Source organism: Babylonia areolata, chromosome 1, assembly GCF_041734735.1.
Source record: "Babylonia areolata isolate BAREFJ2019XMU chromosome 1, ASM4173473v1, whole genome shotgun sequence".
NCBI lineage: Eukaryota > Metazoa > Mollusca > Gastropoda > Neogastropoda > Buccinidae > Babylonia > Babylonia areolata.
In genome coordinates, this window is record NC_134876.1 from 23,177,935 (window position 1) to 23,190,434 (window position 12,500).

The 12,500-nt window shown below is 44.6% G+C and overlaps 1 protein-coding gene across 1 annotated transcript in view; it reads left to right on the forward strand.

The window, feature by feature from the left end:
* The window catches only part of LOC143280907 (uncharacterized), a 138,586-nt gene that overhangs the window by 35,001 nt on the left and 91,085 nt on the right, over window positions 1-12,500 (forward strand). The gene's annotated exons all lie outside the window — the stretch shown is intronic.

A 12,500-nucleotide genomic window follows, 5' to 3' on the forward strand; every position in this document is an offset into this window, starting at 1 on the left:
CTCTGTCTCTCTGTGTCTCTCTTTCTCCCTCTATTTCGGTCTCTCTGTGTCTCTCTTTCTCTCTCTATCTCTGTCTCTCTCTATCTATGTCTCTTTCTATCTCTCTTTGTCTCTCTTTCCCTCTGTCTCTCTCTATCTCTGTCTCTTTGTCTCTCTTTCCCTCTGTCTCTCGCTATCTCTGTCGCTTTGTCTCTCTTTCTCTCTGTCTCTCGCTATCTCTGTCTCTTTGTCTCTCTTTCCCTCTGTCTCTCGCTATCTCTGTCTCTTTGTCTCTCTATCTCTCTGTCTCTGTGTCTCTCTGTCTGGCTAGCTGGCTGTCCTTCATCTCCGTTCTTTCTCTCCCTCCGCTCATTCTCTCTCTTGAGATAATTATCAAACTGCTGGCATTCATCCGTACGCACATACGTATGCGTATGTTGGTTATGTCCGTGTGAGTGCAAGAGGGCGCGCGCGCGTGTGTGTGTGTATCTGTGTGTTTACGTGCACATGCTCAGGCGTATGTAGTGTGTGTGATTTGTCTGCGTGTGCGTGAGCGTGTGTCTGCGAGCGTTCACGTGCGTGTGTGATAGATGCTTTTTGTCGATAAAACACACCCAAAAAATGGAAAAGGAAAGTATCAGGATACATGGAAAAAAAACAACCTGACGTTTGGAGAAATTGAAATCTCATTTGTCACTCGTGAAGAATTGTAGACAGAAAAAAATGTTAGAGCTACAAAAAAAAAGAGAGAAAAAAACAACAACTTGTGTATTATAAAGTGGGAGAAAAAAAGGAAGAAAAAAAAGGCAATTTCCTAATTTCCCATCAGAATTTTCTCCCCACCCTCCCCACCTCCATCTTCTGAGTGACAAGGTTTAAATGAAGGCTGTCATTGAGGAAAAAAAAAAAAAGAAGAAAAAAGAAAAGAAAAAAAAAAAAGATTGAATGGAAAATGTCATAGACGACAGAGAAAAAAACAAAGGCAAAACCCAAAAGGCAAATAAAATATCAAATAAGAATGAAGTGAATAGATATTTAAAACAAGTTCATCTGCCATTGCGTTTAGAAATGTAATTACATCGATACTATAACCGTTGTGTAAAGCCAGAGAGAGAGAGAGAGAGAGAGAGAGAGAGAGAGAGAGAGAGAGAGAGAGAGAGAGAGAGAGAGAGAGAGTAGTTTGTTCGTTTATTTATTTTTAGGACATAGCCCCTCATGAAGGGATGTGCTTGGACATACAAGCATGTTACAGCCATAAAAAAAAATGTTATTCATGTATACATATTGATTGCCACGTCAAAAGAAATTGATGTTTAAAACATATCGTCAAGTCAAAAGAGAGAGAGAGAGAGACAAAGACAGACAGACTGAGAAAGACAGACAGACAGACAGACAAAGAGGGCAGAAGTAGGATTGTCCACAGTCGTGATCATCACGAAGAAGCAGTATGGTGTGGAAAGATGCACATTCATGTCAAGAAGAAATGAACTCATCGAACCATCCCTTTGTGAAAAGGACTTATCGAGCAGTGGAACCCAGCCTTTGATTAATTAACCCTAACAGCTGAATCTTCAGGGAATGAGGTCAACGTGGTTAAATCTCCAGTGGAAGTAGTGCAGCCTGTGTAGCTTTTGTATTTGTATTTGTATCTTTTTTTTTTTTTTTCTTTTTTTATCACAACAGATTTCTCTGCGTAAAATCCGGGCTGCTCTCCGCAGGAAGAACGCGTCGCTACACTACAACGCCACCCTCTTTTTTTTTCTTTTTTTCTTTTTTTTTTTGTTTTTTGTTGTTGTTGTTGTTTTTGCTGCGTGCAGTTTTATTTGTTTTTCCTATCGAAGTGGATTTTCTACAGAATTTGCCAGGAACAACCCTTTTGTTGCCGTGGGTTCTTTTACGCGCGCTAAGTGCATGCTGCCTGCACACGGGACCTCGATTTATCGTCTCATCCGAATGACTAGCGTCCAGACCACCACCATTCAAGGTCCAGCGGAGGGGGAGAAAATATCGGTGGCTGAGCCGTGATTCGAACCAGCACGCTCAGATTCTCTCGCTTCCTTGGCGGACGCGTTACCTCTAGGCCATCACTCCACGTCTATGCATTTCATGGTTGTGGGTGAATTTTGCTGAGCGAAAAGGCGATGCCGCGCCGTATCAAAAAGAAATGGAAATAAAGAACAGATACTGTACTGATTGACCTGAGCCGGGAGGTACGTTCTGGTCCCATTGTGATGACAGTCCTTCACTGCTCTGTCTTATCGTCTTGTCCCCTCTCTCTGTATTTCTCTGTATGTCTGTCTCTGTCTGTCTCATTCTCTGTCTCTCTATCTGTCTCTATTTCTGTCTGTCTGTCTGTCTGTCTCTCTTTCTCTCTGTGTCTCACCATGCTTTTTCACGACCACCACGACCACCGCCACCATCATCATCATCAGCAGCAGCAACTTCTTCTTCATCTTCTTCTTCTTCTTATCGCGTGTGTGTGCGTGCGTACGCACGTGTGTGTGTGTGTGTGTGTGTGTGTGTGTGTGTGTGTTTGTGTGTGTGTGTGTGTGGGTGTGTGTGTGTGTGTGTGTGTGCGTGCGTGCGTGTGTGTGTGTGTTTGTGTGTGTGTGTGTGTGCGCGCGCGCGCGCGTGTGTGTGTGCGTGTGTGGGTGTGTGCGTGCGTGTGTGGATGTGTTTTGTTGTTGCTGTTGTGTGTGTGTGTGTGTGTGTGTGTGTGTGTGTGTGTGTGTGTGTGTGTGTGTGTGTGTGTGTGTGTGTGTGTGTGTGTGTGTGAAGGCTTGCATACACAATTGTATTCAGTTGATAAGGGCTTCCTTTATTTGTTTGCTGAGCGAAGCCTACATGCTCTATTGATTTATGTGTTCACGACATTTGCTTTCATTGTTTTACGACCGCTTGGCCTCAGAGCAGATGACATATATACATTATGCATCTGTGTGCTGGCTAGCATGATTGTATCGGTCCCTTGAGATTTGTTGTCTGTCTGTTTGTTTGTTTTTGGAGGGTGGTTGGGTGGTGGTATTCTTTCAGTGTTGATTTTTTGTTCGTTTGTTTGTTTGATTTTGGTGGATGGGTGAGGAAGTACTGTTGTATTGTTTGGTTTGGTTTGGTTGGGGGTAGGGTCGATGGGGGGTTGTTGGTGTGAGGTAGGGAGAGCACAGACTCTGGCATGCATCGCAATCGTACTGTTTGTCAGTACTGTGAACAGTGTTTCTATCTCACGCTCGCTCTCCCTCTCTCTGTTCTGTTCTGTTCTTCATGTGGCTCTCTGTTTCCCCGTCTCTGTCTCTGTCTCTGTCTCTATTTCTGCCTCCTCTTACCCCTCCTCCTCCCCTTGTTCCTCCTTTTCCTCCTCCTCCTCCTCCTCCTCCTCCTTCTTCTTCTTCTTCTTCTTCTTCTTCTTCTTCTTCTTCTTCTTCTTCACATATTATGATGATTATAGTGGTGTCCTTTTATAATACTATTTCCACCCATCTCGAAAAGGGGCAGTAACTGTGTGTGTGTGTCCCCAGATTGGGACCAGCGCCTGGGGTAATCAAGTTCGTTTAGCTTTAAGAATGTTCCACCAAAAAGTCTGTGGAATTAGCGTAGAGTTAAGAAATGGATACTCAACGCTAAGCCAAACTTTGCGCTGTTATGTTCGTTCATACGACCTCGCCTAGGTACCCCCCCGCCCGCTTACCTGTGGTAAGCACAGCAAACTACAAGGGTAGGTTGGGCCTTATACTCGGAACAGTCAGACTCGTACCACGTGTGTCTACGCTGCCGGTATTTTGCAGGGAATTCCTTCTCTTCTCTTGCTGGTTAGGAATGCTGTCTTCTTGTTCGTTGCCTGTCTCTTCGTGTTCTCCCATCCATCTTCTTTCTGGCAGGCACTCATGAGGTACAGATGCTGTGGTTCTGGAGATGAGAAAGACAAAGGGGGCTCTCTGAGGACTGAGGTGGAAGACTTGGAAAAGGAAAAGGGACATGGCTTTCTGCTTGTTAGTGTGGACTTTGGAAGAAAAAAAAACCCAGAGAGTTTCAGTTTCAGTTGTAGTAGCTCAAGGAGGCGTCACTGCGTTCGGACAAATCCATATATGCTACACCACATCTGCCAAGCAGATGCCTGACCAGCAGCGTAACCCAACGCGTTTAGTCAGGCCTTGAGAAAAAAAAGTCATGTATAAGCGTACATAAATAAATAATAAATAAATAAATATAATATAAAAAAGTAGTAATGGTAGTAGTAGTAGTAGTAGTAGTAGTAGTCGTATTAGTAATAATAATAATAATAATAATAATAATAATAGTAAATAAATAAATAAAAATTTTAAAAAAAAGACAACAATGATGATAAATAAGCAAATAAATGTAAAACATGGAGACACACATTCACACATACACCCACATATGCATAACAGATATGCACCAAACATGCAGTTTCACAGATATGAAAGCAGTCAAATACACATAAACGTACATGAGCCCCAACACACACACACACACACACACACACACACACACACACACACACACAAACACACACACACATTACCCTGCACCTCCTCTACCCCCTCCTCCACACACTCATTTCTAGGCTACGTATCGCAGCTTCCACGGCACACACACACACACACACACACACACACACACACACACACACACACACACACACACACACACAGATGAACACTTACTTGTACAAGCACACACACATACGCCCATTTCCCCCACTCCCAACCTCCCACACATACAAAGATATATATATATGTACACACCCGCACGTTCCAATATTCCGTTGCTCCCACAGTGTAGGCAAGCATACACACACATACCTCATCCTCTACACCACCTCCCCCCCGTACCCTCACCCCCTCACACACGCACACACATATACGCACGTGCACAGAACTCTCCTGACACTTGTGTACACTTACACCCTCGCGCATGCACAAACGTACTCAAACACACAGACCCTCATATACACACAAACACACACATACACACACGCACAGAGGCTGCGACTGACTGGCCGCAAGAGGGATGGGAAAAGACCTCTGATGCCAAGAACGTGGTGTCTAGTGTGTTGCTCAGTCTATTGTATTTGGAAAAGCCCACAGAGACTCTGTTCCGTTTTGAAGAAATTTGCGCAATGTTGGTTTGGAGATGATGCCGATATTTGTTTACTTTGCAAAGCATCGTGCTCTACCTTTCATGCTAGACTTACGGCCGCTCCCTCTCTCTGCTTTTATTTCTTTGAGGCGATCGATAGTGTGATGGCCTTGTACCTGTTCCTAGATGTAGGCCGCTCGTTGTTGTTGCGTTACCAGCAAGTCTGTCAGCTCGCTCATTTCCCTTAACACCTGCATGTCCCGGGCAGTATGACCATGTAAGTTTTTTAATCTGAAAGTTGCGCATTGCCTTATGCCACTCTTGTCTTCCCATTCCGTTTTCAATTTTCTGTATGAGGTTTATTGAGTCGGTTAGAATCATGGCATGTTGGTTTCCGGGCATATGGATGGACGATAGCCACTGGAGGGCATGTGTCACAGCTTCAACTTCCATCGTTAGGCTGGAGGTTGTGACTTTGTAGGCAGCATTCTCTTCCCTAATTGTTTTTCCATTTTGTTTCGCAGTGAATCCCCAACCGGATTGGTCTTTGGTGACTGAGCCATCTGTGTATATGATGATGTCCTCTTCTTTACTGTTTTCTTCTATGAGTAGCTTCACTTCCGCATCAGTTTTGCCCTCCGGCCATTCCCGACAATGTCTTCCTATAGTGGGTGAAATGGCTGTGTTGAATAGATGGTTGAGGTTTTCGGGGTTTTTCTCCCATTCTTTTGTTTCTTTCAGGACTTGTAGTCGGCATACTAGCTGGATTGTGTCTTCTGCTTGCCCCATCCATAATCTTCCTCGTCCTAGACGGCTGCCTTTTGGTTCTTTGACTGCGTCATGCAGTGGGTTTTGAGGGTTTTCTAATGCTTTGAAGTAGGTCTTGACCTGTTCTAACTTGTTTCTGGCCTGCACTGAAGGAATGTCAAGCAGGTATCGCATGGTTTCCGTGGGCGTGAAGAGAGAGAGATCTAGGATGTTGTATGGGTCACTGTTTATTATTTCTCGTTCTCCTGATCTCTCTCTCTCTCTCTCTCTCTCTCTCTCTCTCTCTGTGTGTGTGTGTGTCTCTGTCTCCCTCTCTCCCTGTGTGTGTGTGTGTGTGTGTGTGTGTGTGTGTGTGTGTGTGTGTGTGTGTGTGTGTGTGTGTGTGTGTGAATTAGAAATAACAACAACAACAACGACACCGAAGGCAGCTGGAGACAATAGTTGAGACGTGTTTCATCAAACGCGTCTCTTGATCTGTATTGTAGCTGTTCATCTCTCTTTGTCCTGTCTCTCTGTCTGTGTATCTCTCTTTGTCCTATCTCTCTGTCTGTGTATCTCTCTTTTTCCTGTCTGTCTCTGTATCTCTCATTGTCCTGTCTGTCTGTCTATCTCTCTTTGTCCCGTCTGTTTGTCTGTTTCTCTTTTTGTTGTGTCTGTCTGTCTCTCTTTGTCCTGTCTGTCTGCCTCTCTTTGTCCTGTCTGTCTATGTCTCTTCGTCCTGTCTAACTCTGCCCTGTATGCCTGTGTCTCTTTGTCCTGTCTGTCCTTCTCTCTTTGTCTTGTCTATCTCTTTTTGTACTGTGTGTCCTGTTTGTCCTGTTTGTCTGCGTATCTCTCTTTGTCCTGTCTGTCTGACTGTCTGTCTCTCTTTGTCCTGTCTGTGTGTCCTGTTTGTCCTGTATGTCTGTGTATCTCTCTTTGTCCTGTCTATCTGTGCATATCTTTGTTCTGTCTGTCTGTCTCTCTCTTTGTCCTGTCTGTCCTTTTCTCTTTGTCCTCTCTCTCTCTCTCTCTCTCTCTCTCTCTCTCTCTCTCTCTGTGTCTGTCCTCTCTTTGTCGTGTCTCTCTGTGTCTCTCTTTGTCCTGTCTGTCTGTCTCTCTTTGTCCTGTCTGTCTCTCTTTCTCATGTCTGTCCTTTTCTCTTTGTCCTGTCTGTCTGTCTCTCTTTGTCTTGTCTGTCTCTCTTTGTCCTATCTGTCCCTCTCTCTTTGTCTGATCTGTCTGTGTATCTCTTTGTCCTGTCTGTCTATCTTTGTCCTGTCTGTCTATCTCTCTCTCTGTCCTGTCTGTCTGTGTATCTCTTTGTCCTGCCTGTCTATCTCTGTTTGTCCTGTCTATCTATCTCTCTTTGTCCTAGATCCTGTCTGTCTGTGTATCTCTCTTTGTCCTGTCTGTGTATCTCTCTTTGTCCTGTCTGTCTGTCCTCTCCCCTCCCCCCCCCCCCCCCCCCGTTCCTTCCCCACCCACCCTCCATCATTTCCTTCTCCTCCTACTACTCTACTCTCTCGTTGGCTTTCTCTCTGACATCAGCAGCTACCAGTGATTGCGGGGACGAGGAGGGGGAGTAAGGGAGGGGTTGGGGGGTGTGTGAGTGACGAGAAAGGAACTTTTTTTTTTTTCTTTCGCACGTTGGTTCCAGTTTCCTGACGACAAAGAATTTGCTTTTCGTTACTGTTTGTCGTGAGTGAAAAACAGTTGAGGAAAATTCTATGTAGAAGGTTCACTTAGGAAAGTCATGCAGTCATATCACTGACAGTAGGCGAGCGATTGATTGAGCGACAGACAGTGTGAGATGGGAGAATTCGCGGACCCAGAGAGGATTCCAGCCTGCACACAATGCGTGCACGGGTAAGGGTATGGAAACGTAGTGGTAAAGGTAAGCTAATAGAACAACAAGTAACATTACATTTAAATCACTTTCATATACTGCTGAACATTCAAATCACTCTTATACTCCTGACAGTACACATATAACCACCGGATACTGCTAAGAGTGCTCCGTGCTTTCACGGAAGAAGAAGAAGAAGAAGAAGGAGAAGAAAATAAATGATAAACCTCTCAGTTTTGTAACATTATTAGATTGCCTCGCACGTGACAAACTCTTGTGAAAATGCCAATATTAACTATGATTTGCAGTATTTCAAATGCAGCCTGCAATATTTTGATGAATACATACTTTTTTTTTTCACGCAGACAAGTGTATTTTGAACGTCCAGACGAAAAATAGTTTATAATTGAGAGAGAGAGAGAGAGAGAGAGAGAGAGAGAGAGAGAGAGAGGAGAGAGAGAGAAACAAACAGACAGACCGACAGCCGATCCAGAACATCCTAAGTCAAACCACACTCAAGTCACACCTTACTACCACCCCCAACCACCGTCACTCCACCTAGTGAGAATGTATACAGCATAAATAAACTCCGGACAATACCAACAATCACCTAGCCTGTAATAAATAAAGGCGGCAGCTGCTCGTGGTGACAAAAACTGACCAGCTGCCCACCCACCCAGCGAGCCGAAGGGTGGAATGCCCAGTTAATAACCACGTCCTCGACTCGCGCATTCCAGCCTTGCCAGGGTACAGAGGCTGACGAATAACACGTGGCACCGCTTCTGAGCAGCATGGTCCTTTGAGTTAAATAAGTGGGCGGAGTGTTTTCCCCCACCCGTCCATCCATCCATCCATCCTTCCATCCATCCTCGGTACCGCCGAAGCAAAGCAGCAGTTAATTTACCCCCGAGCTCTTGATAAACTAGCTGTGTAGGGGGATATACATACAGTCATCAACAAAGGCATATATTCAGTGATTCATGACTATACAGAAACTACGCTTGCAGGATATGTATACACAAATATGGGTATTTTCAACCAAGGGAGCATGCATGTAGCCTACATGCTCACAGACATACAGACACAAACACAGACACAGACACAGATACACACACACACACACACACACACACACACACGCACACATGTACCACACAGGCAAAAACAGTTGCAGAGAGAGGGGGAGAGAGGGGTGGGGCTCAGAACTTGATTTATCAAAGAGAGAGACATTTACAGAGACAGACACAGAGTATCGTCGAAAATACCTCACATAAAAAAGAAACGCTTTTCATGTTTCCCTTTAACCATCCCGCTGTTATGCAGCTTCCACAAGTTTGGTTGTGTTTATTTATTTTATTTTATTTTATTTTTTTTTTTATTTTTTTTATAAAATGAAAGAAAATGGGGTGGATAACAACAATAATGATAATAATTTAATCAACATATCCTCACTGCACCATTCATGCGTATGTACAATCCTGGCCACTTTTCCCATTCAGTACTCACATTTGAACAGCCTGATGCACTGACTGTCCCAGTTCCACTGACAGACATTGCGAGAGATCCACATCAATCAAACCACCTTTTTGCATTGCGGTAATAACTGTATTTTGTTGTTTCCTTTCTTTGAACCATCCCACATTCACCAAGCATAAGCTATATAACCAGTAAAGAGGCGTGTCATCGAACTCTGTTCCACCAATTATGCCTTCAGACAAGCCTGGCTCACTTATTCCAGTCCAAAGTGCAGAACCCATTGCCTCATGGACCGACTGACAGACAAGACACACATCACGCGATAGCACTGATAATGCCTCCATTCAGATCCGCCCACATAACCGTAAAATACAGTTCCACCCCAGTCTGAAGCACTCAATGGCACAGTTCTGACAGACACAGAGGGAGGATGTGATGGGCGGGAGTGGGGTGGGGGTGTGGGGGTGGGGATGTTCTTCATCATCTAACCACTATACCCATCCCTCCATTGGCTTGTTACGCTCTCGCTGTTGTCAATTAATCTGCGGCCTTTATCAGCAGGACGAATCGGGTCCACTTCTTCACGTAAAACTCTTCATCCGAACTGTCTGCAAGACGCTAGTTATCGGCTGTTTGCTTGTTGTGTAACTATCTCTTTTCCCGCTCCATGATTTGTCATGCACAGCTTGACCACCTGATTTAAAATAAAAAAAAAAAAACAGTCTGTCTTGCATTTCGCAATAACTTTTTTTTTTCTTATTATTGCACATAATTGATTTTTTGTTGTGTTTTTTTCCCGCACGCACTGACGGTATAAGAGAAGTGTGCCAAGGTTATGAAAAATAATTATGTGGATAATGTATCTGCATTATGTCGGCCAGGCTTGTCAACAACCACAGCTACTTTTTGATGTTTTGTTTTTTTTTTTCTTCATTCATGATACACATATCTACAGCTTGACGCACTCACTGCACCGGGTCCACTGAAAGTATATCAGTCAAACACTTGCATTGTGGTTGTAACAGATTTTTGTTTCTTTGAACTATATCACATGCACCAAAACAAACAAACAAAAAAAAACAAAAAAAAAACAATAATGTTTCATATAACTCCATCACACCAGTCATGTCTCTCAAACAAGCGTGACCTTAAACTGCAGTCCAACGTACAGAACCCATCGCCTGGTTGCACTCCCTGACTGACACACATCTCTCGGGAACATTGACCAGGCCTCCGAACAGACCCACCCACTTTCCCCAGTCAAGGTGCAGATCACTGAGCTGAATGGGATGTTGAGCTCGATGGTACAGATCAACAACGTGAAGCTGTCACCGCCACTGGTGGTCTGTGTCAGTCAAACCACTGGTCCGTGTCAGTCAAACCACTGGTGGTCTGTGTCAGTCAGTCAAACCACTGGTGGTCTGTGTCAGTCAGTCAAACCACTGGTGGTCTGTGTCAGTCAGTCAAACCACTGGTGGTCTGTGTCAGTCAGTCAAACCACTGGTGGTCTGTGTCAGTCAAACCACTGGTGGTCTGTGTCAGTCAAACCACTGGTGGTCTGTCAGTCAAACCACTGGTGGTCTGTGTCAGTCAAACCACTGGTGGTCTGTGTCAGTCAAACCACTGGTGGTCTGTGTCAGTCAAACCACTGGCGGTCTGTGTCAGTTACACCACTGGTGGTCTGTCAGTCAAACCACTGGCGGTCTGTGTCAGTTACACCACTGGTGGTCTGTCAGTCAAACCACTGGCGGTCTGTGTCAGTTACACCACTGGCGGTCTGTCAGTCAAAACACTGGTGGTCGGTCAAACCACTGGTGGTCTGTCAGTCAAACCACTGGCGGTCTGTGTCAGTTACACCACTGGTGGTCTGTCAGTCAAACCACTGGTGGTCGGTCAAACCACTGGCGGTCTGTCAGTCAAAACACTGGTGGTCGGTCAAACCACTGGTGGTCTGTCAGTCAAAACACTGGTGGTTTGTGTGTGCGCGCGCGCCGGTGTGTTAGGCCTCTGTCCATGTAACCTCGCACGCACTCGGAAAATCAATGTAAAAACTGTTAGTAGTCACCATAAACAATGCCAGGGATCGTACGTATTTATCGTGATCTAAACAACAACAACAAACAAACAAAATGAAAACAACAAACAAACAAACAAAATGAAAACAACAAACAAACAAACAAGCAAACAAAATGAAAACAACAACAAACAAACAAAAACCCAATTGCGTGGGTGTTTTGTGTTGTGTCGTGGTGTGGTACGGTATGGTGTAATGTGGTGTGGTGTAGTGTGGTGTGGTGTGTTGTGGTGTGGTGTAGTGGAATGGTATGGTGTGATGTGGTGTGGTGTAGTGTGGTGTGATGTGGACTGACCCAAACTGGTTGTATTGTTTGTTGTGACAGGAGTTGTAGTTGTTGAGGTGTTGCTTTTGTTCTTGTTCTTGATAGTGGTTTCTGTTTCAGTTTCAGTAGCTCAAGGAGGCGTCACTGCGTTCGGACAAATCCATATACGCAACATCACATCTGCCAAGCAGATGCCTGACCAGCAGCGTAACCCAACGCGCTTAGTCAGGCCTTGAGAAAAAAAAAAGAAGTGGAATTCAGGGTAATGGTGATGATGAGGATGTTGATGATGATGAGGATGTGTGTTTACATGTATTTATGTGCGCGTGCACACACACTCACACACACACACACACACACACACACATGCACTCATAATACCTCAGTGCAAGTCCACGCGCACAGAAATGTCCACGCGCGTAAATGTGTTCATGTCTTTGTGGAACAACAACAGAGGAAACATTCTTCTTAGCAATTTCTTTTCATTTCTTTTCTTTCTTCTTTTCGGTAATCCTGCAGTTTAGAATACTAAACTCAGGGGCCGTTAAAATGAAAAAAATGATGCGCTGAGTCGAATGCAACCCTCAGCTAAGCTCTAAGACCACTCCTTTTGCCACGAAACTGGCTCAAATGCACGGTAAGTAGTACTCCTTCCCGACCTGCACGCCATTTTGACTGCTGATCACGTGGGTGAACGCGTCAGTCACCAGCAATCAAAATGGCTCGCCGATAGTTGCTCGGGAAGTGACCGACTGAGTTTACTATTTATTATGTCTCTGTTTCATTGACAAGGAGTGGCCGTAGAGCTTAGCTGAGGGTTGCATTCGACTCAGCGCATCAAGGTCAGTCTAAAACAACCTCTATTTTTTCATTTGAACGGCCCCCTGAGTTTAGTATTCTAAACTGCAGGATTACCCTTCTTTTCTTTATTTCCGTTGTCCAATTTTCCTTATTTCGGTTGTCCAATTTTCTTTTCTTTAAAATGTCATAACGAGTTTCTGATGACTGTTTCA